Genomic DNA, 26,859 nt, shown 5'->3' on the forward strand with positions numbered 1-26,859 from the left:
CGTTTATAAAATTGTAAGGATAAAAACAGTAATATAAATTACTTTAAATAGTTATGGAATAAAACTTTTTAAATTATAGAATACATCACGTGCAAAATACAGTAAATATTTGGCTTTTTCTGTCAAGTGATTGAGTTTATGAAAAGGTAAGTGGGTTTTTGAAACATTACAATTGTTTTCTATTTAGTGAATAAATATTTTTCGGAACCTATTGCGTACATTTGATCTTGGAAAATATTTGAAATATTTGACTTTTTCCGTAACTCATGTAAAGTGTAATCTATAGGACAACTTATTTTCTTAGCACAACGTTATCTCACATAAATATGGAAAAATATTATTACTTTATGGACAAATTTCAAAAGATAAAAGATTTCGCAAAGAAACGAGTGTGTGCCACAACTATTTGAGAAACATGAGTCTCATACTTCGTAGCCTAAAATCGGATTTAACATTGCTGTAAAGAACGTAGTACCGCAAACTTCGGCAAATCCGGAAAGCAGCCATAAAAATGGCTCTGAGCACTATGGGACTTAACTTCTGAGATCATCAGTCCCTGAAACTTAGAACTATTTAAACCTAACTAACCTAAGGACGTCACACACATCCAGGATTCGAACCTGCGACCGTAGCAGCCGCGTGGTTCTGGACTGAAGCGCCTAGAACCGCTCGGCCACTCTGGCCGGCGGAAAGTAGCCATAATCTCTGGAACAGTTTTGAAGCGAATGCCACGAAGTGGTTGCTTCATCTTCGGAATCAAGTCAAAGTCACAAAGACTTAAGACCGAGGAGTATGGTGGATGGCACAGTACTTCCCAGTCCTATCGACCGAACGGAGCAGCTTGCACATTGTCGTGCAAAATGATGGGTGGGTTGCGCAGAAAGTGTCGCCGCTTCTTTCGGAAAGGTGGTCGTAGGTGATGCTCCAAAAACGAACAGTAATACTGTACATTGACGGTCTGCCGTGGAGGAATATAATGCGTTAGGATAACGCCATCACAGTCGTACACGAGAATCACCATAACTTTCACCATACTGGTGCTCTGACGCACTATCGACTTTCGCGGCGACCCATAATGACACCATTCGTTGGATTGGCGTTTCACTTTTGGCTTCGAGGCATTCGTTTCAGAAATGTGCCAGAGATTCGACAGGCAGTAGACCGCTCCATTCGCACCATCAACAGAACAGGCTCTGCTAACGGTATACTACGCCTTCCACATCGCGGGCAACGGGTTCTACACAACGCTGGTGACTACTTTGAAGGACAGTAACAGGTGCAAACATGTAACTCTTTTGTATTGGTTGTGAATAAATAGTTGGCACTATTTAAGTTCCAACCCTTGTAAGAACAATAAAAAATGTTCAAATGTGTGTGAAATCGTATTGGACTTAATTGCTAAGGTCATCAGTCCCTAAGCGTACACACTACTTAACCTAAATTATCCTAAGGACAAACACACACACCCAGGACTCGAACCTCCGCCAGGTCCAGCCGCACAGTCCATGACTGCAGCGCCTAAGACCTCTCGGCTAATCCTGCGCGGCAACAAGAAAAAATTGTAACTAACTATGTACGAGAAATAAGTGTGGAAAATTCCAAAAAGAAGAACGGCCTAGGAACAGACGCCACTAGGTGTGCGATCTGTCTAGAAACCACGAGGGGATTGTTGACCCAGTCTGTGTAGCAAACCACAAAATGGGTTGTCGTTGAATGTTAAAGCTGTTCTCTCACTGGACATGAGAACGTTCACGGACGATGGACTGGTGAACGCACAGTGTGTAATTCCACGTTCCACTGCGCTCCGAGGTGTGAAAGGAAGACTCTGCCAGGGCAGAGAGGCGCGTAACCACTGAGAGGCAGCATCGGTCTTACGTCACAAGCAGAACTTGGGAAGCACGATGCTGGATTAAGCTACATACAGCTGAACTCCGTATGTCGTGGTTTTTATAATATAGTTTACATTGTACGAGTGTAGGATGTTTCAAAGCAGTAGGATATTGAGAATCTCTCGAAAACGCAGAATTTTTGGTACAATTTGTCGTAGTGAAATGTCAAATAAGTATATTTGTACTTACAGCCTTTAGACATCGTTTATGATATGACTTAGACGCTGCTGTCATGTTGAAGCTGTAGCGTAGTTGATAGCTTGGTAAATTATAAAGATAGCAGGTTTGTATTTAGGTACTTCCAAACTTTTTCTTTCGCATATTATTTTCTAATGCATTCTGTGACTTTCTTATAAATTGAAACTTTCCCGTCCCCTCTATACCTCTTTTGTTAATGATATCCTTCCCTTTTACAATAAATTATGTAACCTTCCCTTAGGATTTCTATCTCTTGCTTAATAATAACAAATGAAATCTTTCCTTTGAAATTTATTCTCTTTCTCAATCTTCGCATACAAATTTAATTGCTGCTTATTAAAAGTGATTTTCTGATTAATTCGACGAAACATAGAATGTGTCGTCGTCGTGGCCCTCAGTCGTTACCTGCAATAACCCTAAACTGTTCCTTACTTTTTTTTACTGTTACTGGATCGCCATCTGACTGCTACATCGAACTGCGACATGAATATACTTACTCTGTTTTACTATACTCTACTAGCTGCTGGTGGGCTGTCATAATAAGTGGCTGTATTTATTACCAAAGCTGACGTTATTCTTTAATTAATTTGACTGAAGTTACGTAATTCATAGTTACACTTTTTCTTGACAACAATAAAATTTTGCAAAGTTTTACGTTGATGGTTTTTGGGATGGATTATAATTAGAAATGCAATATTGCTGGAAAAAGTTAATTATATTCTGAATGAAATGATTTTACAAACGTTCAAATGGGACTTACTTTTTACAATAATCTTACAACTAGTAATGCGCAAACATACCTTCAGTAGTCTTGAGTTTCTCAAAAAAAAATTAATTCAATAAATATTAGTTCCTCTTATTTTAATAGTTAGCTAATGTCTCTGTACATCCGTTTATAATCTCTTGTAAATTATAGCTGGTGGCTGGCAGGCACACCGCTCCTCTCAACCTCTCGCTTCAGACCTGCTACCGACTCGCTTCACTTCTCGCTTACTACTGACTTCCTACGAACGGTAAAGTGCGGTCTCTCCTGCCAACAATGCTTTCTGGTGCAGACAGTCCCTGCTACCATTACAAAATGTATCAATGCGTGGTCTTTCCCGCTCTTTTCTTAAAATGTATCCATACGCGGTCTCTCCCGCCCTTTTTAAAATTATATCAATTTTCGGTCTCTCTTGTCAACAATACTTTGGTGCAGACATTCCCTGCTACCACAATTATTTCCAACATGACAAATATTAATTACTCCTACTTAATCCTATTAATAATATATAAACATCTTTCATAAATTGTGGTTTGACAATAGACAATAGAAATATACACGTCTTACAAAATTTAATAGAAATATTATCCGCAACAGTTCATGTTGTTTATTATAAAAAGGTGTTTGATGCAGCTCTTGTTGCGTAGGCCAGCGACTGGATTGTTTCTCCAATGGCCAGAAAATCTTAGCGTGACTGCCAGTCTGTGTCGGAAACACGTAAACACATTGAAAGTGTTTGCTATAACGAAAATTTGTGAAAAAGATATATAGGCCCTACCTATCTCTTGGTAACGTAATGTAATCGCGAGATAAGCCATTGTAGACGTGGAATGCTGGCACATTAATAACCGGTGTAAGGGTCAGAATGTTGAATGAGAGCATGCAAGCGTGCATGCATAGTGTTGTACAAGTGCCGGACATAAGTTTGCGGGATGGAGTCCGATGCCTGTTGCACTTGGTCGGTCAATACAGGAACAGTCAATGCTGTTTGTGGATGACGCTGGAGTTGTCGTCCGACGATGTCCCTTATGTGCTAGACTGGAGACAGGTCTGGAGACCGAGCAGGCCAAGGCAACATGTCGACAATCTGTAGAGCATTTTGAGTTACAACAATGATTTGCGGGCGAGCGTTAAGATGCTGGAAAACACCCCGGAAATGCTGTTCATGAATGGCAGCACAACAGGTCGAATCACCAGACTGACGTACAGATTTGCAGTCAGGGTGCGTGGGGTGACCACGAGATTGCTCCAGCTGTCATTGAAAATCGCACCGCAGACTACAACTCCATGTGTAGTTCCAGTGCGTCCAGCATGCAGACAGGGTGGCTGCAGGCCCTCAACTGGTCACGTGCTAACCGACACACGGCATCACTGGCACCGAGGCAGAACCAGCTTTCAGGAGAAAACACGACAGATCTCCATCCTGCCCTCCAATGAGCTCTCGCTTGACACCACTGTAGTCAAAAATGGCGGTGATTTGGTGTCAGTGGAATACTCATTACAGGGCGTCCGGCTCTGAGGTGTCCTTCAAGTAACCGATATGTAACGGTTCATTGTGTCACTGTGGTGTCAACGGCTGCTCAGACTGTTGCTGAAGATGCAGTACGATACGCCAGAGCCATGCGACGAACAAGATGGGTCTCCGCAGCCCATTCTTCTTGCGGCCGTACAGTCTCTTGACCACTGCTCCCAGCAATAATGTACAGTTTGACAAGTCTTTCTACTGTATTGCAGAAACAACATCCAGCTTCTGGTAGCCCTAATACACGCACTCGTTCATACTCAGTGAGGTGTTGATAATGACGTCTTTGCCGCCTTAAAGACGTTCACAACTAACATCAACTCACCACGTTCACTATCAAAGGTAAGTAATTCTCATAACCGTTGCCGTGCGTTGGCAGTAGTAGACTGAGGAGCCAAATCAACTTGTACACTTGCCTAATATAGTGTAGGGCTCCTGCGAGCACGCAGATTTGCTGCAACACGACGTGGCATGCACTTGAGTAATGTGTGAAGTAGTGCTGGCGGGAACTGAAACCATGAATCCTGCAGGGCTGTCCATAAATCCGTAAGAGTACGAGGGGCTCGAGATCTGATCTGAACAGCACCTTGCAGGCATCGCAGAGATGCTCAATGATGTACATGTCTGGGGAGTTTGGTGTCCAGCGGAAGTGTTTAAACTCAGAAGAGTGTTCCTGGAGCCACTCTGTAGAAATTCTGAACGTGTGGGGTGTTGCATTGGCCTGTTCGAATTTCTCAAGTCTGTCGGCATGCGCAATGGACATGAATGGATACAGGTGATCAGATAGGATGCATACTTACGTGTCTCCTGTTAGAGTCGTATCTAGAGCCTCCACCAGCTTGAACAGTTCCCTACTGACATGCAGGGCCCGCGGATTCATGAGGTTGTCTCCATACCCGGAGATGTTCATCCGTTCGATACAATTTGAAACGAGATTCGTCCGACCAGTCAACATATTTCCAGTCAGCGAAAGTCGAACGTCGATATTGACAGGCCCAGGCGAGGTGGAAAGCTTTCTGTCGTGCAGTGATCAAGGGTACACGAATAGACCATCGGCTTCGAAAGCCCCTATCGATGATGTCTCGTTGAATGTCTCTCACGCTGACAGATGTAGGTGGATCAGCATTGAAATCTGCAGCAAATTTGGAAGGGTTGCACTTGTGTCACGGTGAACGACTCTCTTCAGTCATCGTTTGTCTCGTTCTTGCAGGATCTTTTTTCCCGGAGATTTGATGTCTTACCCGATTCCTGATATTCACGGTACACTCGTGAAATGGTCGTACGGGAAAATTCCCACTTCGTCGCTACCTCGGAGATGCCGAGTCCCATAACTCGTGCGCCGACCATAACATCGCGTTAAAACTCTCTTAAATCTTGATAAACTGTCATTGTAGCAGCATTAACCGATCTAACAACTACGGCAGACACTTGTTGTCGTATGCAGGCGTTGCCTACCGCAGCGCCGTATCCTATCTGTTTACATATCTCTGTATTTGAAAACGCATGCGTCTACCAGTTTCTTTGGCGCTTCAGTGTACCAATCACTCTTAACCGACTGGCGGGAAATTTGAATAGATATCATCTTTCAGGTGTAGAAACACGCCTACAGTCTTTTGTTCAAGTCGCACAACTGCTTGTTCGTGTTGCGATATTTTTTTGACGGTGTATTTTACTCAAAGCCAAACAGATAATTGCAGCATCCAAGAAGAAATCTTGGGAAGACTTTGGAAACAGGTTGTAGACTTTGCGTCAAGCTGCTTGAAAACCATTCTGTAGTGTAACTACCAATCTACGAGAGGGAGGTAAGAAGGCAATGACAAGTATTTTGGACAGGTCAGGAATACTGCTGGTGAATCCTGTTGATGCCTTGGGCAGATGGAGGGAATATTTTGAAGAGTTGCTCAATGTAGGTGAAAATACGATCAGTAATGTTTCAGATTTCGATGTTCAATGGGATAGGAATGATGATGGAAACAGGATCACATTTGAGGAAGTGGATAAAATGGTCAATAGACAGAAACTTCCTGGCAGATTAAAACTGTGTGTCCGAGCGAGACTCGAACTCGGGACCTTTGCCTTTCGCGGGCAAGTGCTCTACCATCTGAGCTACCGAAGCACGACTCACGCCCGGTACTCACAGCTTTACTTCTGCCAGTATCTCGTCTCCTACCTTCCAAACTTTACAGAAGCTCTCCTGCTAACCTTGCAGAACTAGCACTCCTGAAAGAAAGCATATAGTGGAGACATGGCTTAGCCACAGCCTGGGGGATGTTTCCAGAATGAGATTTTCACTCTGCAGCGGAGTGTGCGCTGATATGAAACTTCGTGGCAGATTAAAACTGTGTGCCCGACCGAGACCCGAACTCGGGACCTTTGCCTTTCGCGGGCAAGTGCTCTACCACCTGAGCTACCGAAGCACGGCTCACCCCCGGTACTCACAGCTTTACTTCTGCCAGTATCTCGTCTCCTACCTTCCAAACTTTACAGAAGCTCTCCTGCGAACCTTGCAAGGTTGGTAGAGCACTTGCCCGCGAAGGGCAAAAGTCCCGACTTCGAGTCTCGGTCGGGCACACAGTTTTAATCTGCCAGGAAGTTTCATATCAGCGCACACTCCGCTGCAGAGTGAAAATCTCATTCTGGAAACATCCCCCAGGCTGTGGCTAAGCCATGTCTCCGCTATATCCTTTCTTTCAGGAGTGCTAGTTCTGCAAGGTTCGCAGGAGAGCTTCCGTAAAGTTTGGAAGGTAGGAGACGAGATACTGGCAGAAGTAATGCTGTGAGTACCGGGCGTGAGTCGTGCTTCGGTAGCTCAGGTGGTAGAGCACTTGCCCGCGAAAGGCAAAGGTCCCGAGTTCGAGTCTCGGTCGGGCACACAGTTTTAATCTGCCAGGAAGTTTCATATCAGCGCACACTCCACTGTAGAGTGAAAATCTCATTCTGGTCAATAGATTGCAGTGCAATAAAGCGGCTGGGGTGGATGAAATTAAGTCGGAACTCATCAAATACAGTGGAATGTCAGGTCTTAAATGGCTGCACGGGATAATTGAAATGCCGTGGGAGTTGGGATAGGTTCCATCAGACTGGACGAAGGCAGTAATCGCACCAATCTTTAAACATGGAAACAGAAAAGATTGTAACAACCACAGAGGTATCTCTTTAATCAGCGTTGAGGGTAAAATCTTCTCAGGTATTGTTAAAAGGAAAGTGCGAGTATTAGTTGAGGACAAATTGAATGAAAATCAGTGTGGGTTTAGACCTCTTTTAGGTTGTCAGGGCCAGATATTTAGCTTACGGCAAATAATGGAGAAGTGTTATGAATGGAACAGGGAATTGTATCTATGCTTTATAGATCTAGAAAAGGCATATGACCATATTCCTAGGAGGAAGTTATTGCCTGTTCTTCGAGATTATGGAATAGGAGACAAACTTTTGCAAGCATTTAAAGGTCTTTACATAGATAGTCAGGCAGCAGCTAGAGTTAATGGTAAATTGAGTTCATGGTTCAGAGTAGTTTCAAGGGTAAGACAAGGCTGCAACCTGTCTCCACTGTTGTTCATATTATTTATGGATCATATGTTGAAAACAGTAGACTGGCTGGGTGAGATTAAGACATGTGAACACAAAATAAGCAGTGTCGCATATGCGGATGACTTAGTTGTGATGGCAGATGCGATGGAAAGTTTGCAAAGTAATATTTCAGAGCTAGATCAGAAGTGTAAGGACTATGGTATGGAGATTAGCATCTCCAAAACGAAAGTAATGTCAGTGGGAAAGAGATATAAAAAGATTGAGTGCCAAATAGGAGGAACAAAGTTAGAACACGTGGGCGATCTCAAGTACTTAGGATGCATATTCTCACAGGATGGCAAGATAGTGAAGGAAATGGAAGCGAGGTGTAGCAAAGCTAATGCAGTGAGCGCTCAGCTACGATCTTCTTCTGCAAGAAGGAAGTCAGTACCAAGTTATCTGTGCACCGTTCAATCTTTCGACCAACTTTGTTGTATGGGAGTGAAAGCTGGGTGGATTCAGGTTACCTTATGAATAAGGTTGAGGTTACGGATATGAAAGTAGCTAGGATGATTTCAGGTACTAGTAGATGGGAACAATGGCAGGAGGGTGTCCACAATGAGGAAATCAAAGAAAAACTGGGAATGAACTCTATAGATGTAGCAGTCAGGGCGAACAGGCTTAGATGGTGGGGTCATGCTACACGCATGGGAGAAGCAAGGTTACCCAAGAGACTCGTAGGTTCAGCAGTAGATGGTAGGAGGAGTCGGGGTAGACCAAGGAGGAGGTACCTGGATTCGGTTAAGAATGATTTTGAAGTAATAGGCTTAACATGAGAAGAGCACCAATGTTAGCACTGAATAGGGGATCATGGAGGAATTTTATAAGCGGGACTCTGCTCCAGACTGAACGCTGAAAGACATAATCAGTCTTAAATGATGGTGTATTTTACGCACGGTCATTTTCGTAATGTAGGTGCGTGTTTGCGCGCCAAGATGCTGCCAAAGACTGCCGCTGGAGAGTGCTGCCGTCGCAAATCAAGACGAGCGTTTTCCGTGCAATGTATGGAGATTGTTTCAGAGCGTACATCAGTCACGGCGGTGAGAAAGACATCGCATCTTTGACCATTATTAGCGGGTGCCTAAAGCCTATTCACCGAGAGCTGGGACGAAACATAAACAGTGTCATGTGAGCGACTACGCTCGTTTCCAGAGAAAGCATTCGGTGTTCACGTGATACGTAGGGGTGTGGAAAATCCTTGGCGCACGCTTTGCAGCTGGCGGCGTTCGGCTGACTGCCGACCTGTCACAGCGGACCGTGAGAAACCTGGGCAACAATGTACGAAATAAATTTAACAATAATGTTAAAATATGTTAAACTGAGTTCATTCTGTCGAAGCAGATTTATTTTCATTCAGGTTGCTGACAAAACGCTCCATTAAAACACAATTAATTGTTAATTTTAATAACAATACCAGCAATAATAATGAGAAAGGACTAAACAAGGTTCACTCTGTCGAACTTGAACTGTTTTCATTGAGATTTATAACAAACCGCTCCTCTCTCTCCTCTATAATGCAGTCTAATTTGCACATTTGAGTTTCCACTTTTTCTACGACATGGAGGACGCACTTGTTCCAATCCTCTGCAGTCACTGTTCTTACTGCTTCTTCTAGCAGTACTTCCGGCATTTTGTATGTTTTCCTTTTCGCTGCAACCTTCTGCCTTTGATTCTGGCCCACACTAACTCGATGGTGTTTAATTCACAGTGGTACGGAGGAATTATGAGAACTGTTTTCCCTGCATTATTCGCCATTTCATCTATTGCGTATTCGTTGTGCGCTGTTCTGTGATTTTTAACTATATCTAAAAGTTCTTTCTTCAACATACCGTCTTCGAAATCGATGTTTTTAGATTTTAGCCACTCTGATATTTCGTGCTTATTGGAATTCGCATTGGGAACTTTTTCTTTTCTCCGAGAATAGTACGGCGCGTTATCAAGAACAATAACTGCATTTTCCTGAAGCTGAGGAAGAACATCTTGAAACCACTTCTCGAATGTTTCGGCGCACATCTCCTCATGATAATCTCCACTTTTCTTGGATTCGAAAGTCCACAAACATCCTTCAACGAACCCTCCTTTGCTGCCAATGTGTGCGATAATCAGATGTTTCCCTTTACCTGATGGGCCCTTGCTTCCGGTGGATAACCCGGACAGAAACACTCGTTTTGAGGAATTTATAGTGTCATCTACCCAGACGTAACTTCGGGTATGTCCTGCGTTCACCTACGTCTCGTCCAAATAGAAAATGGGTCTGCCTTCACCTCTCAACCGTTTAATGGTTCGAAAATAACGCCGCCTCCATAAAAAGATGTGATCCGTGTCTATCAGCATGCTATCGCGCGCACGCCGGACATATATGAAATTCATTTCTCTCAATAACTTATAAAATGTAGTTTTCCGAAAATTGGCCAGATCTGCATCTTCGTTCACGACTGTAACCACTTTGTCAATTGATGGCAATTCGTTACGACAAAAAAAAACTTGTACTTTCCTTCGTATCGCATTTCTATCGAAGTCATCAACATTTTCAGAAAGATTGTCGTAATTTTCCTTTCTTGGTAGACTTCAAAGAGTGTGTGGCCTTGTACTCACTTATCACACGATACACTGAAGAGCGTCCAACACCTGTAGCTGCAGCTGTTTTCGAAACAATATCACTCATCGACTGCTCTGGATGTAAAAGTTCCGTTTTATACACATTAAGCACCATGTGCTTCTCAGAAGAACTTAATGACTTTTTTTTTTTTTTTTTTTTTTTTGCTCGCTTCTTTGGTGGACTCAAAACTGACATGTCGACCTCGCTCGCTGAATCCGTGGATGACATAGTAAGGACAGCCGTATGTGATGCTAATGAAATAAGTGAACATATAAAATAAGAAACCATGTGATGCTATTGGATGCGCACATAAACAGTGAATGCTCAGCGTGACTACAAACACATATACTTACTCTAATAATCAACAACTAGTCTTTCAAGCGTCTTTACAGATGAACTTAAAATATCCTGAAACACCTACTGTACAACACCCACTAACGAGCTCACACCTGCAACTGAGGCGGCCACACTGACTGAGCGCCGCGCCTGCGAACCGCACAATGCATCGCTCATAAAGGACAAACGGTTGCACCCATCACATTCGAACAAACTACAAAATTAAATTCATACCTTTCTGAAACTTTTCTCGCTTACACCCGCACAAAAGAATTTAAAGGGAAAAAGTTTGTCGCCTACTATATTTCGGATGATGATTTGGTAAAAGTTCTATATCAGACGTGAGATTTTAATTCATTGCTTCACTATTACTGACTCTATTGAGCAGAAAATTTGCAGACGTCATCAACATATAGCATTGAAGGCAATTACAAAATTATTTTGCTGTGCGACACACAGTTTAGGAGATATGGCGTGATAAATATAGAGTAACGCGAAAAACAACTTTTCCTGAAAGCTTAAATATTTCTCTTTTTGGGTGACAATAAAATTTAATGTAATGTAAATAAAGGTGTCGGAAGGTAGTTCTCGGATCACTTTATCTTGTTCAGGTGCCAAATTATAAAAAACACGACTTTCATTTTTAATTTCTGACGCCCCAGCCTTGTACACCCCTCGACGGCAGCACTGTGGTCACGCGCCTTGCCGTGTTTACAGTACGTCTCTTGTTTCGGTGAATGGAGTATAGATGGCGGATGGCCGCTGCGCCACGTCCTCTCGCGGTAAGACGAGCCGCCGCCGGGCATTGTCCGCGCTGACCGCACAGCGGCTGGCAGCTGCTGGCCAGCAGGGCCTGCCGCCATTGTCCGCGGCGCCGGCACGTCGCTGCTCACACCCGCTGCGGCTATTGTGGCAGCAGCTGACGCTATGAGAAGCAGTTTTGTTCCGCTGACGCTACGTAACACTGTCATATACACTACTGGCCATTAAAATTGCAACACCACGAAGATGACGTGCTACAGACGCGAAATTTAAACGACAGGAAGAAGATGCTGTGATAGGCAACCGATTAGCTTTCCAGACCATTCACACAAGGTGGTGACGCCTACAACGTGCTGACATGAGGAAAGTTTCCAACCGATTCCTCATACACAAACAGCAGTCGACCGGCGTCGCCTGGTGAAACGTTGTTGTGATGCCTCGTGTAAGGAGGTGAAACGCGTACCATCACGTTTCCGACTAAGATAAAGGTCGGATTGTAGCCTATCGCGATTGCGGTTTATCGTATCGCGACATTGCTGCTCGCGTTGGTCGAGATCCGATGACTGCTAGCAGAATATGGAATCGGTGGGTTCAGGAGGGTAATACGGGACGCCGTGCTAGATCCCAACGGCCTCGTATCACTAGCAGTCGAGATGACAGGCATCTTATTCGCATGGCTGTAACGGATCGTGCAGTCACGTCACGATCCCTGAGTCAAAAGATGGGGGCGTTTGCAAGACGACAACCATCTGCACGAACAGTTCGACGACGTTTGCAGCAGCATAGACTATCAGCTCGGAGACCGTGGCTGCGGTTACCCTTGACGCTACACCACAGACAGGAGCGCCTGTGATGGTGTACTCAACGATGAACCTGGGTGCACGAATGGCAAAACGTCATTTTTTCAGATGAATCCAGGTTCTGTTTACAGCATCATGACAGTCGCATCCGTGTATGGCGACATCGCGGTGGTCGCACATTGGAAGCGTGTATTCGTCATCGCCATAGTGGCGTGATGCTATGGGGTGCCATTGGTTACACGTCTCGGTCACCTCTTGTTCGCATTGACGGCACTTTGAACAGTGGACGTTACATTTCAAATGTGTTACGACCCGTGGCTCTACCCTTCATTATATCCCTGCGAAACCCTACATTTCAGCAGGATAATGCACGATCGCATGTTGCAGGTCCTGTATGGGCCTTTCTTGATACAGAAAATGTTCGACTGCTGCCCTGGCCAGCACATTCTCCAGATCTCTCACCAACTGAAAACGTCTGGTCAATGGTGGCCGAACAACTGGCTCGTCACAATACGCCAGTCACTACTCTTGATGAACTGTGGTATCGTGTTGAAGCTGCATAGGCAGCTGTACCTGTACACGCTATCCAAGCTCTGTTTGACTCAATGCCCAGGCGTATCAAGGCTGTTATCACGGCGAGAGTTGGTTGTTCTGGGTACTGATTTCTCAGGATCTATGCACACAAATTGCGTGAAAATGTAATCACATGTGAATTCTAGTATAATATGAATACCCGTTTATCATCTACATTTCTTCATGGTGTTGAAATTTTAATGGGCAGTAGTGTATGTCCACTAAAGGTAGGTGGGGTCGAGCGCAGCATCACACACTCGCTGTCCTTACCTATCTGCAGTCCGTAGGCTCCAAACTGAAGGGAAGAATGGAGAGACGGCTTCACCAGCGAAGACACTGTACGGTGTACCTGGTACGAGGCGCTGTGGTAGAACCGCTACTGTACGCGACATAAAGAGGGCGAGCCAGCTCCGGCAGCCACATACATTCTTGGAAAGAAGGTATTCATACGCTGTTCATCGTGTACGAGGGTTGCCCAGAAAGTAACGCACCGCAATTTTTTTCCTCGACAATTCTTTATGGTGTAAGACGTGTATATTTCTATTGTCTATTGTCAAACCACAATTTATGAAAGATGTTTATATTTTATTAATAGGATTAAGTAGGAATAATTAATATTTGTCATGTTGGAAATAATTGTGGTAGCAGGGAATGTCCGCACCAAAGTATTGTTGGCAAGAGAGACCGCACATTGATATAATTTTAAAAAGGGCGGGAGAGACCGCTTATGGATACGTTTTAAGAAAAGAGCGGGAAAGACCGCGCATTGATACATTTTGCAAAGGTAGCAGGGATTGTATGCACCAGCAAGCATTGTTGGCAGGAGAGACCGCACTTTACCGTTCGTAGGAAGTCAGTAGTAAGCGAGAAGTGAAGCGAGTCGGTAGCAGGTCTGAAGCGAGAGGTTGAGAGGAGCGGTGTGCCTGCCAGCCACCAGCTATAATTTACAAGAGATTATAAACGGATCTACAGAGACATTAGCTAACTATTATCATAAGAGGAACTAATATTATTGAATTATTTTTTTGAGAAACTCAAGACTACTGAAGGTATGTTTGCGCAATGCTAGTTGTAAGATTATTGTGGAAAGTAAGTCCCATTTGAACGTTTGTAAAATCATTTCATTCAGAATATAATTAATTTTTGCCAGCAATATTGCATTACTGATTATAATCCATCTCAAAAACCATCAACGTAAAACTTCACAATATTTTATTGTTGTCAAGAGAAAGTTTAACTATGAATTACGTAACTTCAGACAAATTAATTAAAGAATAATGTCAGCTTTGCTATTAAAGAATAACGTCATCTTTGGTAATAAATACAGCCACTTATTATGACAGCCCACCAGCAGCTAATAGAGTATAGTAAAACAGAGTGAGTATATTCATGTCGCAGTTCGATATAGCTGTCAGATGGCGATACAGTAACAGTAAGAAAGTTACGGAACAGTTTTGGGTTATTGCAGGTAACGACTGAGGGCCACGACGGCGACACATTCTATGTTTCGTCGAAAGAATGTAATCCTTCAATGGGCCAGACAAGTGGAAGTCCGAGGGGGCTAGGTCAGGGCTCTAGGGTTGATGGGGTAACACTGTCCAACCCTGTTTCACGATATGTTCGGCAGTCCTTAGACTTGTGTGGGGCCGAGCGTTATCGTGTTGCAGCAAAACATCTCCTAGGTTGCGGTGGCGCCCAGGTCGCCCGAAACACGTCTTGAGGTTCGTTAATGCGTTGACATATGCTTCCAAATTAATAGTACTGCCTCTTGCCATCACATCAATGAGAATCATACCTTCACAGTCGCAGAACACAGTGATCATGACCGTACCAGCGGAAGCAGTTGCTTTGAATTTTTTCTTCTGTGGGTAGTGGGAATGGCGTCATTCCATCGACTGTCGTTTTGTTTCGGGCATAAAATGGTGAACCTAGGTTTCATCACCTGTCGCAATCCGGGACAAGAAGTCCTCCCCCCCAGCTTGAAAACGTTGCAACAAATCAAGACAAATGTTTTTTCTGTGCAATTTGTGACCCACAGTCAGACACCGCGGGATCCATCTTGTACACACTTTTGAATATTCAAGAGTGCGGATAACTGGATCCGCACTTACTTTCTGATTGTCAGATGCAGCGTCAACTGCCGAGTCGTAATGCGCCTGTCCTCGCTAATGACATCAGCTCGCTGCAACATGTCAGGTGTGACAGCCGTGGCTGGTCTCCCCGACTGCTGCAAATCGTGGAGCTCCGCCGAACCGCCTTCTGATGATCTCACCCTCCGTGCCCAGCGACTAACTGTGCTTCTGTCGACAGCAGAAGCTCCATAGACTTTGCACAACCGTTTGTGAATATTCCCCACAGTTTCTTTCTCTGCATTGAGAAATTCAGTGAAGGCACGTTGCTCGTAACGTACATCACCTACAGACGTTATTTTGAAACTGCCTGCAGATACGCTATCTATCGGAAGTGACGGAAACTTGGCGCGCGAACTGAGGAAACTTCAAATAACACATACGTAACATTTCGCATTCGTAGCATTATTTTCGGTTGAGAAAAAATATGCGGTGCCTTACTTTTTGGGCAACCCTCGTACAATAACTTTATTTGAGCTAAAGATCCCAAGCGGAAATGTTATTTGGTATGGGTTTTCCTTTCTAATACGTACATATACTGTAGAAGGATTAACTAAATTAGCCCTCTGCAAGAAGTAAACAAAAATTCTGTACCAGCTGGTTGCGCACACTGGGGAAAAAACTATTCAGACAGTACTACAAATAATGACTTCCTTTCAGGCTGTGTAGTTCTTTAGAAGATAGAGGCACGAGGAACAGATGCCGTTCATAAACAGAGAATTCAGATATTAATTTATTCTACATGTAATATCAAACCTGAAAATAATACATAACGATTTAGTTAACAATTTGAGCAGCCGCCTTAGGTTAGTTGTAGATGATGCTGTCGTTCATCGTCTAGGAAAGACATCAGAAGATCAAAGCAAATTCGAAACGATTTAGAAAAGATACCTGTAATGTGCTAAAATTGGCTATTGACCCTAAATAAAGAAAAGTGTGAGGTCATCCACATGAGTGCTAAAATGAATCCGTTGAACTTCGGTTACACGGTAAATCAGTCAAAAGTAAAGACCGCAAATTCAACTAAATACCTAGGAATTACAATTAAGAACAACTTAAATTGGAAGGAACACATAAAAAATGTCGTGGGGAAGGATAACCAAAGACTGCCTTTTACCGACAGCACACTTAGAAAATGTAACAGATCAGTAGATATCCTCGGAGTAACGAAGCAGCTTAAATCACTTAATAAAGGCAAGGCCTCCAGTCAAGATTGCATACCAGTCAGGTTCCTCTAAGAGTAGGCTGATAAAATATCTCCATATTTAGCAGTTATATACAACCACTCGCTCACAGAAAGATCCGTACCCAAAGACTGGAAAATTGCTCAAGTTACACCAGTACCCAAAAAGGGAAGTAGGAGTAATCCGTTGAGTTACAGGCCTATATCACTAACGTCGATTTGCAGTAGGGTTTTGGAACATATGCTGTATTCGAACATTATGAAGTACCTCGAAGAAAACGATGTATTGACACATAGAACGGATTCAGAAAACATCGTTCTTGTGAAACACAACTAGCTCTTTATACTCATGAAGTAATAAGTACTGTCGACAGGGGATGTCAAATTGATTCCATATTTTTAGATTTCCAGAAGGCTTTCGACACAGTTCCTCACAAGTATCCTCTAACCAAAGTGCGTGCCTACGGAGAATCGCCTCAGCTGTGCGACTGGATTCGTGATTTCCTGTCAGAAAGGTCACAGTTCGTAGTAATAGACGGAAAGTCATCAAGTAAAACAGAAGTAATATCCGGTGTTCCCCAAGGAAGTGTTATAGGGCCTCTATTGTTCCTGATCTATATTAACGTTATAGGAGACAATCTGAGTAGCCGTCTTAGATTGTTTGCAAATGATGTTGTCATTTACCGTCTTGTAAAGTCATCAGATGATCAAAACTACTTGCAAAATGATTTAGGTAAGATATCTGTATGGTGCGATAAGTGACAATTGTCACTGAATAAATAAAAGTGTGAAGTTATTCACATGAGTACCAAAAGAAATCAGCTAAATTTCGATTACGCGATAAGTCACACAAATCTGAAGGCTGTACATAAATAAATACGTAGGGATTACAATTACAAATAACCTAAACTGGAACGACCAGATAGATAATATTGTGGGTAGAGCAAACCAAAGAGTGAGAGTCATTAGCAGAATACTTAGAAGGTGCAACAGGTCTACTAGAGAGACTGCTTACACCACGCTTGTCCGCCTTATTCTGGAGTACTGCTGTGCGGTGTGGGATCCGCATCAGATGGGACTGATGGATGACATCTAAAAAGTACAAAGAAGGGCAGCTCGTTTTGTATATATTGCTAAATAGGGGAGATAGTGTCACAGACATGATACGTGAATTGGAGTGGCAATCACTAAAACGCGTTTTTGGTTGCGACGGGATCTTCTCGTGAAATTTCAATCCCAGTTTTCTCCTTCGATTGCGGAAACATTACGTTGGCCCCCACCTACATAGGGAGAAATGATCATCACGATAAAATAAGAGAAATCAGGGCTCACACAGAAACATTTAAGTGCTCGTTTTTCCCGCGGTCCGTTCGAGAGTGGAACGATAGAGAGACAGCTTGAAGGTGGTTCATTGAACCCTCTGCGAGCCACTTTATGGTGAATAGCAGAATAATCACGTAGATGTAGATGTACTAAAGAGACTGCCTACACTACGCTTGTCCGTCCTCTTTTAGAATACTGCTGCGCGGTGTGGGATCCTTACAAGATATGTCTGACGGAGTACATCGAAAACGTTCAAAGAAGGGCAGCACGTTTTGTATTATCGCGAAATATGGGAGAGAGTGTCACAGAGACGATACAGGATTTGGGATAGGCACCATTAAAACAAAGACGTTTTTCTTTGCGGCAGAATCTTCTCACGAAATTTCAGTCACTAGATTTCTTCTCCAATGTGAAAATAGTTTATTGACGCCGACGATCATCATAATAAAATAAGGGAAATCAGACCTCACCCGGAAATATATATCTGTTCATGATTTCTGCTTGCTGTTTGAGATTGGCATAACAGAGAATTGTTGTGAAGGTGATTCGATGATCCCTCTGCTAGGCACTTAAGTGTGTTTTGCGGAGTATCCATGCAGATATACATGGTGTTTCAAAAATGACTTTACAACTTCAAAAATATAAATTTATTGAAAGAAGATACAGAGCTTGGTTTAGTGCTATTTTGTAGGGAAACACATAATGGTTTTTCACCTTAAACTAAAGATGTTGTATGTGGCTTACGTTGGTTATCCTGCAGACATCCCATCGGAAGTCAATTTCTTCTCAAACTCGCTGTAGCATTGTAGGCGTAACTTGCTCAGTGGCGGCGTAAATTCTTTCTCTAAGTTCAGTTAGAGAAGCTGTCACAGGTGGTACAAACACAATATCCTTGATCAATCCCCATATAAAAATCGAGTGGTGTCAGTTTTGGGGAACGTGGGGGCCATGCAGCTGGCGCATCACGGCCAACCCATTGACCTGGAAAGCGGTCACTAAAATCCCGGACGTCGGCCAGGCAGTGGGGTGGTGCACCATCTTGCATGAAGTAAACATTTCATTATTGCCCATCCTCATCGAGCTGTGGTATCAAAAAGTGTTGTAACATATCCAGGTACACTATCCCGTTGATGGTTCTCTCACGGACAAAAAAGGGGCCGTACACATTCTTGCTCAGTGCACAAAAATCGTTCAGGTTAGGGCTATCACGAACATGTTACAATGTTTGATGTGGATTTTCATTGCCCCAAATCATACAGTTATGTGTGTTTACCTTGCCGCTTAAGCGAAAAGTCGACTCGTCAGAAAAGATGATTTTGTCCAAGAAATGTTCTTCTTCATGTAATCGATTTAATATATTCTCACAGAAGTTCTTGAGAGCAATTTTATCAGTGTCTTTTATTGCTTGAACGATCGTCAGTCTGTACGGTTTCAAATGCAAACGGTTGCTCAACACACGCCAAACAGTCGTACGTGGGATTTGCAGTTCGCAAGATGCACGACGGGTCGATTTCGTAGGGCTGTTGACAAAACGTTGTCTCACTCGCTCAACGACGTAGTCAGATGTGCTTGGACGACCTGATGATTTCCCATGTCTTCCCGAGCACCCTGTTTCTACAAAACATTTATGCCACTGAAAAACTGTAAGCCTATTAGGAAGATTTTCAGCGTTCTTGGTACGGAAATTACGCTGAACAGCTGTCGCCGACTTCGATTCTTCAAACCAAAACACACAGCTAGCACGCTCGGGTCCAGTGAAGGCAGCCATCTTTAACCCAACTGCTGCTAGCGCTGCTTAGGGTGCGATTCGGCACTAGCGATCTACGCGAGACAGAACTTGATGTACTTCCCTACAAACTGACACTACAATCATCTATGTAGGTACTATGAATTAATTTATATGAATTTTCAAACTTGTAAAGACCTTTTTAAAACATCCTGTAGATGTAGATGTAGAGTTTTGTTCCTGCATTAGCAGCGTCAGTTGCTAACAGTTTCGTATGTTGAAATATATACAGATAAGAAAGATTTATAAATCTGTCACTCTTCAATAGAATGCCTATTAAGGAGATGTTGAGCCCTGGCCACTACGGAAGTCTGTAAACGTTAATCAACCTGCAAACAGGGACAGTGCCTGGATGTTCGAACTTAGTACAACCGACACTGGGGCTCCTGAGAGAGAATGTTCACACCTCACTGGCAGCAGCGTAATCGTTCGTGGCAGGCAGCGCCCTCATACTGCGGTGGCGGCTGTAGGAAACGCGGCGGCGTAAGAGGAGACGAGCGTATTCGAAAGTGTGCCCGGCCAGATAGTGGCCGACAGAGCAGAAACCATTAACGAACCGCTTGCAACAAGGAACGTCTCCAGTCGTAAGCTGCACCTCGTACATGTTGGTTCTGATACGCGGTGAATGCCGTGCAACAGCAAAACGGGCCACAAAGAAAAGGAAGCAAATGTAGCGGTAATGCAAACAGTGATCTCTCAATATATGTAGCATATAGCATATGTTGGCTATGAAAATTGACCACCCTACCTCAGTCCAAACCAGCCTCATCTGTGAGCAGCATCTTTGTTCTGAATAACGGATCTTCACTGTGTCTTTGCAACAGCCATTGGCGGAACTGCATTATTGCAGACTGACCTTGTCGTCGAAGGGCTTGGGCACACTGTACGTGATATGGTTACAGGAACTGTTCATACAGTGCCACCCAGACTAGAGGAACGTCATGGGCTCACGACAGATACTTCCAATATATACTTAAATTCCAGGTACACCAGTTCCAGTATCCTCTTCCACTCTTTGCAACATCGCTACCAGGCACGAGGCGTGCTAGTAACTGCCATAATCGCCGATAACAATTAGAGATCAGACGCGTTTTTATTACACTTCAGCCTTCTAGGCGCATATTTTTTTGTACAGTTTCAGATGCGGGCATACTTCGTACTTGTAAAACGCACTGTTAACCCGGGGACATTTAATACGTTAACTGCTGTCAGTGTGACAGGCGCCAGTTTGGAAGGCCGCAGGGGCTGCTCGGCTACACGCCACACTCCTGTAACTTCCCACCAGCAGCGGTTAAGGCCCCTTATACACGTGCGATTTCCGGCAGCGCTGCTGAGCAAATATTAGAAGTCCCAAGATCAAATTCTGTTCAATTGCCAACTGACTGCACCTTCTTCACTTGCAAAGAATTCAGCAAATTTATCTCTGATAACAGCGGCTGATTTGTTCCTTGTTCTCGGCATTAGGGCTTCCTCGACTCCATGTAGTCCAACGATGTTCAGTGGCTTGGCTCTGAGCACTATGCGACTTAACTGCTGAGGTCATCAGTCGCCTAGAACTTAGAACTAATTAAACCTAACTAACCTAAGGACATCACACACATCCATGCCCGAGGCAGGATTCGAACCTTTGACTGTAGCGGTCGCTCGGTTCCAGACTGTAGCGCCGAGAACCGCACGGCCACTCCGGCCGGCGATGTTCAGTGTGTCTTCGAATGTATACCCATCTCTACGACGAACGAAATTACGTAATATGCTGCATGCTGAGGCCAAATCAATGGAAACATTGAGTGGACGATGGAATGTTCTCCATTTGTTGCTGAGTATTCCAAATCTACTCTCTATGAAACGTCTCGCTCGTGATAAACGATAATTATATATCTTTTTGATGACTGGCAAATTATTTCCACCATAGAGTCTTTGCATGTATTTTGTCAAACCAAATGCTTCATCACCAACGAATGTAAATGGCAGTGGCTCTCCTCCAGCACATATTGGTGTTGGTCCAGAAATGTTCAGTTTATTGTCTCTTATCTTACTGAATAGCGTACTGTCTTCAAAGATTTGTGAATCTGAACTTTTGCCATAAGACTCGACATCTCTGTAAACGACATTATAATTTGCATCACAAACTGCTAATAACACAATTGAGAAAAAGTGTTTGTAGTTACAGTAAAGTGACCACTATGCCGGGGCTTAATCGAACGCATGCGTCTGTCATCTATTGCTCCCATACAGTTTGGAAAATCTGCATTTGTCTTGAAACCTGCAATATTCAACCAGTCCTCTTCAGTAAGCATCGGGTATGTAGACTCTTCCGGAACACTCCAAATATTTTGACAAGTGTCCTTTACTATGCTTGAGACGATAGAAACTCCACATTTATGTATGTAATGTACATCTGTGAATGTATTTCATGATGGAAGATACCTGAAATCTGAAAAGAAATCTTTTTATTTCAGCAACAGAGTTGCAAAAGAGGTGGAAAAATATAAGAAAAAAAGGTTCAAATGGCTCTGAGCACTATGGGACTTAACTTCTGAGGTCATCAGTCCCTTAGAACTTAGAACTACTTAAACCTAACTAACCTAAGGACATCACACACACCCATGCCCGAGGCAGGATTCGAACCTGCGACCGTAGCAGTCACGCGGGTCCAGACTGTAGCGCCTAGAACCGCTCGGCCACTCCGGCCGGCGGAAAAATGTAAGAGATTCGCACACTCGAGAGCTGCAAAACTGAGAAAAAAGTGAAGAGTGGTTCAGCGGCAGTACATTTTCTTCAAGCAAGTTTCGTTTTTAGCGCCTGTATGTGAAACTAAGCCTCCTGTTGAGAAAGAGACAGAGAATACGACAAATGAAGAGTCAAGCACTTATCAAGAACGATCTCCTAATGTCTCAGGCTCTAGCGTTCCCAAAAAGAGACTTCCAGAAAAGCAGAAACTGTTTAGGATACTTGCAGGAAGTGTTCAAAAGAAATCAAAATTGATGGAGGAAGATCCTGATAGCTTATTTCTCTTGTCTTTTCTACCTCATTTCAAGGCCATACCTGGAGAAAAGAGATTTAATGCGAAATTCCAACTTATGAGTGTGCTACAAAAATACATTACAAACGATACTGCTCATGGAAACGTGGCTGTATCACAGGGAAATGTAGGTGGAACGCACTTTGTGCAACACGACTCACCTGCTTCCGTGGCCACTTATGAGGAACACCGGGCTCAGTCAGCAGAAATGGCGTCGTTGGAATCACCCTCTCAGTTTTATGATTCATCAGTGTACGAAGATTTGTTTCAGGATGTCTACACATTTTGTAATTTTCTTGTTGTTGTTGTGATCTTCAGTCCTGAGACTGGTTTGATGCAGCTCTCCATGCCACTCTATCCTGTGCGAGCTTCTTCATCTCCCAGTACCTACTGCAACCTACATCCTTCTGAATCTGCTTAGTGTATTCATCTCTTGGTCTCCCTCTACGATTTTTACCCTCCACGCTGCCCTCCAATACTAAATTGGTGATCCCTTGATGCCTCAGAACATATCCTACCAACCTATCCCTTCTTCTGGTCAAGTTGTGCCACAAACTTCTCTTCTCCCCAATCCTATTCAATACTTCCTCATTAGTTATGTGATCTACCCATCCAATCTTCAGCATTCTTCTGTAGCACCACATTTCAAAAGCTTCTATTCTCTTCTTCTCCAAACTAGTTATTGTCCATGTTTCACTTCCATACATGGCTACACTCCATACAAATACTTTCAGAAATGACTTCCTGACACTTAAATCTATACTCGATGTTAACAAATTTCTCTTCTTCAGAAACGCTTTCCTTGCCATTGCCAGTCTACATTTTATATCCTCTCTACTTCGACCATCATCAGTTATTTTGCTCCCCAAATAGCAAAGCTCCTTTACTACTTCTAAGTGTCTCATTTCCTAATCTAATTCCCTCAGCATCATCCGACTTAATTCGACTACATTCCTTTATCCTCGTTTTGCTATTGTTGATGTTCATCTTATATCCTCCTTTCAAGACACTGTCCATTCCGTTCAACTGCTCTTCCAAGTCCTTTGCTGTCTCTGACAGAATTACAATGTCATCGGCGAACCTCAAAGTTTTTATTTCTTCTCCATGGATTTTAATACCTACTCCGAATTTTTCTTTTGTTTCCTTTACTGCTTGCTCAATATACTTACTGAATAGCATTGCGGATAGGCTACAACCCTGTCTCACTCCCTTCCCAACCACTGCTTCCCTTTCATGTCCCTCGACTCTTATAACTGCCATCTGGTTTCTGTACAAATTGTAAATAGCCTTTCGCTCCCTGTATTTTACCCCTGCCACCTTTAGAATTTGAGAGTATTCCAGTCAACATTGTCAAAAGCTTTCTCTAAGTCTACAAATGCTAGAAACGTAGGTTTTCCTTTCCTTAATCTTTCTTCTAAGATAAGTCGTAAGGTCAGTATTGCCTCACGTGTTCCAGTGTTTCTACGGAATCCAAACTGATCTTCCCCGAGGTCGGCTTCCATCAGTTTTTCCATTCCTCTGTAAAGAATTCGTGTTAGTATTTTGCAGCTGTGGCTTATTAAACTGATTGTTCGGTAATTTTCACATCTCAACTGCTAAATTAAAATTATTTTACATCAACTATATGTACTTACCTTAATGTGATGGCCAATCTCTCCTCTGCAGAAATACTGTTTCTCATGCAAGTGTTGTGGGGTGTAAAATGTGTTTTCATCAAATGTAGTAGTTCCTCAAAGGCGGGTACTGCAATTCCTGAAGTGGCTGAAGAACTTCGCACTGTCTTCACGTAACTCACTATATACAGTACCTATAGAAGTGCCCATATATTGTACGAGTGGTGCACATTGGGTGTTGCCAGTGTTTACGTTTACGACGTTCGCGCCTGAATTTTCTTTTGATCAACAAAGCCGGAGCCAATACTTCTTCGTCTGAGTTCATATTATCGACTGAGCGGGATGTACACGGCGTGAGCAGCTCCGATTACGCGCAGCAGGAGCGCTGCTAAGCAGGGCGCTGCTGAAAATCGCCCGTGTGAAAGAGGCCTATCGGTTCGCCGGGCGCATCCCCATGCAAGGTCCACCGCTTCTCTCGCTTCCGCTAAGGGAAGAGGAGGAAGAGCTGTTAAAAGGTAGTTGGCAATCGTGTAGCGCCTGCGATTCTCTGGCGCTTCGAAAGACACCCGTGTTACTCTTTCACGCGCTACAATGCTGAAAGTGCTTCATAGTATTTTAGTACATATTATTATTTATTTATTATAGTTTTAGTAAATAAGTATATTTTTAATGATTAACCCTTAACTCGAGAGATGACTTTTCTGTAACGTATACCACGAGGTGGAGTCTCTGGGACCCGTATGTTTTAAACCGAGATTTAAGGCAAAAAACAAATGAAAATTTTAATTTACACTATATAACGTTTATTTTCACAATTATTTAAGTGTTGTTTAAATGATTCAAGTTTATTTTATTGCACTAAACAAAGCTTGCAGAGTTTTACTATTTATCGCACAAAAGCACATAATTTTGTGTGGTTATTTTAAATAGTACACATAAATGGACTGTTAGAGTACTGAATTTTACGTTCTGAAAAACCATACAATGTCTGTAGCAAATAAATTTCCATATAGAACTACATTCCAAAGGTTTAAATTTGCGCATAAAGATTCCACCCGATAGCTACAAAAAGAAGTTGTGTCAGATACACGTGCTTTACTGGGAACTACATTTTTCTTATCACCACTCACAACACATTCGATTTTAACAGATATTTCAAGTACGAGGGCGTTTCGAAAAGTAAAGATACAATGGCTCGCTGTCCTTAAATAGAACATTTATTTAGAAAACGTCAGTTACATCTTATTAACTGGATTATTTGTTATTTTTCGACATAATCACCCCCATTATCCAAACATTTGTTAAGTCGGTGAACAAGTTTTTGCATCCGACAGTCATAGAAGGTTGCCGCCTGTTGTCAGAACCACATTTCAACTTCATCTTTGATCTCTTCATCGTCGTGGAATGAGTTTCCACCAAGATGTGACTTCAGGTAACGGGAGACATGGAAGTCGGTGGGCGCAAGGTTCCGGCTGTATGGTGGATAGTACAATACGTCCCATTTGAATTGTTTGAGTAGTGCTTTGGTTATGAGTGCTGTGTGAGGCCGGGCGTTGTCATGAAGTAAGCGGACTCCACTTGTCAGCATTCCCCTGCGTTTGTCAATATGCAGCAGCATTAATTGTCGTTCCAGGAGGCATAAATTCCAACAGAAGAATGCCTTGTCTGTCCCAAAAAACAGAAGCCATGATTTTCTTCGCTGAAATCGGCGTTTTGCATTTTTTGGCTTTTGCTGAATTCGAATGGCGCCATTGCATTGATTGTTGCTTGGATTCAGGTGTATGGTGATAAACCCATGTCCCGTCACCTGTCACAATGTGATCAAGGAACTCATCACCTGCTTCAGCATAGCGTGTAAGGAAGTCGAGTGCAAAGCCCATCCATTTCTTTTTGTGTTTTCCGTTAACAGTTTTGTAACCAGCGCGCACACAGTTTCCTGTACCCTAACCTGACAGTCACAATGTCATAAAGAGTTGTCATTGACACTTCCCATATGATCTGAATCAATTCTTTCAATGTGAGACGTCTATTCGTACGAATTGCTTCCTCCGTTCTCCGAAGAAGGGCATCAGAGATAACAGATGGCTGACCTGTTCTTTGTTCGTCATGAACATCGGTCCTACCTTCAGAGAAATGACCACCTCATTTCGTTACATTTTGTCGATCCATAATGTTCCCATAAACAGAAACGATTTCTTTGTGAATATCCGCTGGTCGCTGACCTTTTGCATGAAGAAAACGTATGACGGAGCGCACTTCGCATTTGGCGGGATTCTGAATCGGCGCAGCCATTTTAAACACGACCTACTCCAACCAGAAGCAACGTTCAACTGCCGAACGACCGCGAGGAGAAAGCTAACGGTTCAAGGTTAACACCAGTGTAGCCAACTTGGCCGCCAAAACTCTGCTGTTCCTCTGGCGTACGGTGTATCTTTACTTACCGAAATACCCTCGTATTTCATTGAAGAAACAAACGGATCCCCATCACAGCTTTCCTGAAGTTCTTCTTTTGAATGATGCTCTTGTTCCATAGCAGAACTGTGATCACTGGCTAATGTAAAATCTTCGTCTTTTTCCTTTATTTCTTGATCTATATCACTAACACCTTTCTCTGTAGACCGACTAACAATTTCATCAAATTCGGGAAAGTTAAAAACGACATATTCGTGCCAACACCATTTTGAGCTATACGGTACTGCACTGAAGGAAACAGGTACATAGTTCGCGAGGCGTGGTCTAGGAGACTCCAAACCTATCAGTAACACGTGTCAACAGTAAACACAGAAGACGATGA

The sequence above is a fragment of the Schistocerca cancellata genome, chromosome 3, assembly GCF_023864275.1.
Source record: "Schistocerca cancellata isolate TAMUIC-IGC-003103 chromosome 3, iqSchCanc2.1, whole genome shotgun sequence".
Lineage (NCBI taxonomy): Eukaryota > Metazoa > Arthropoda > Insecta > Orthoptera > Acrididae > Schistocerca > Schistocerca cancellata.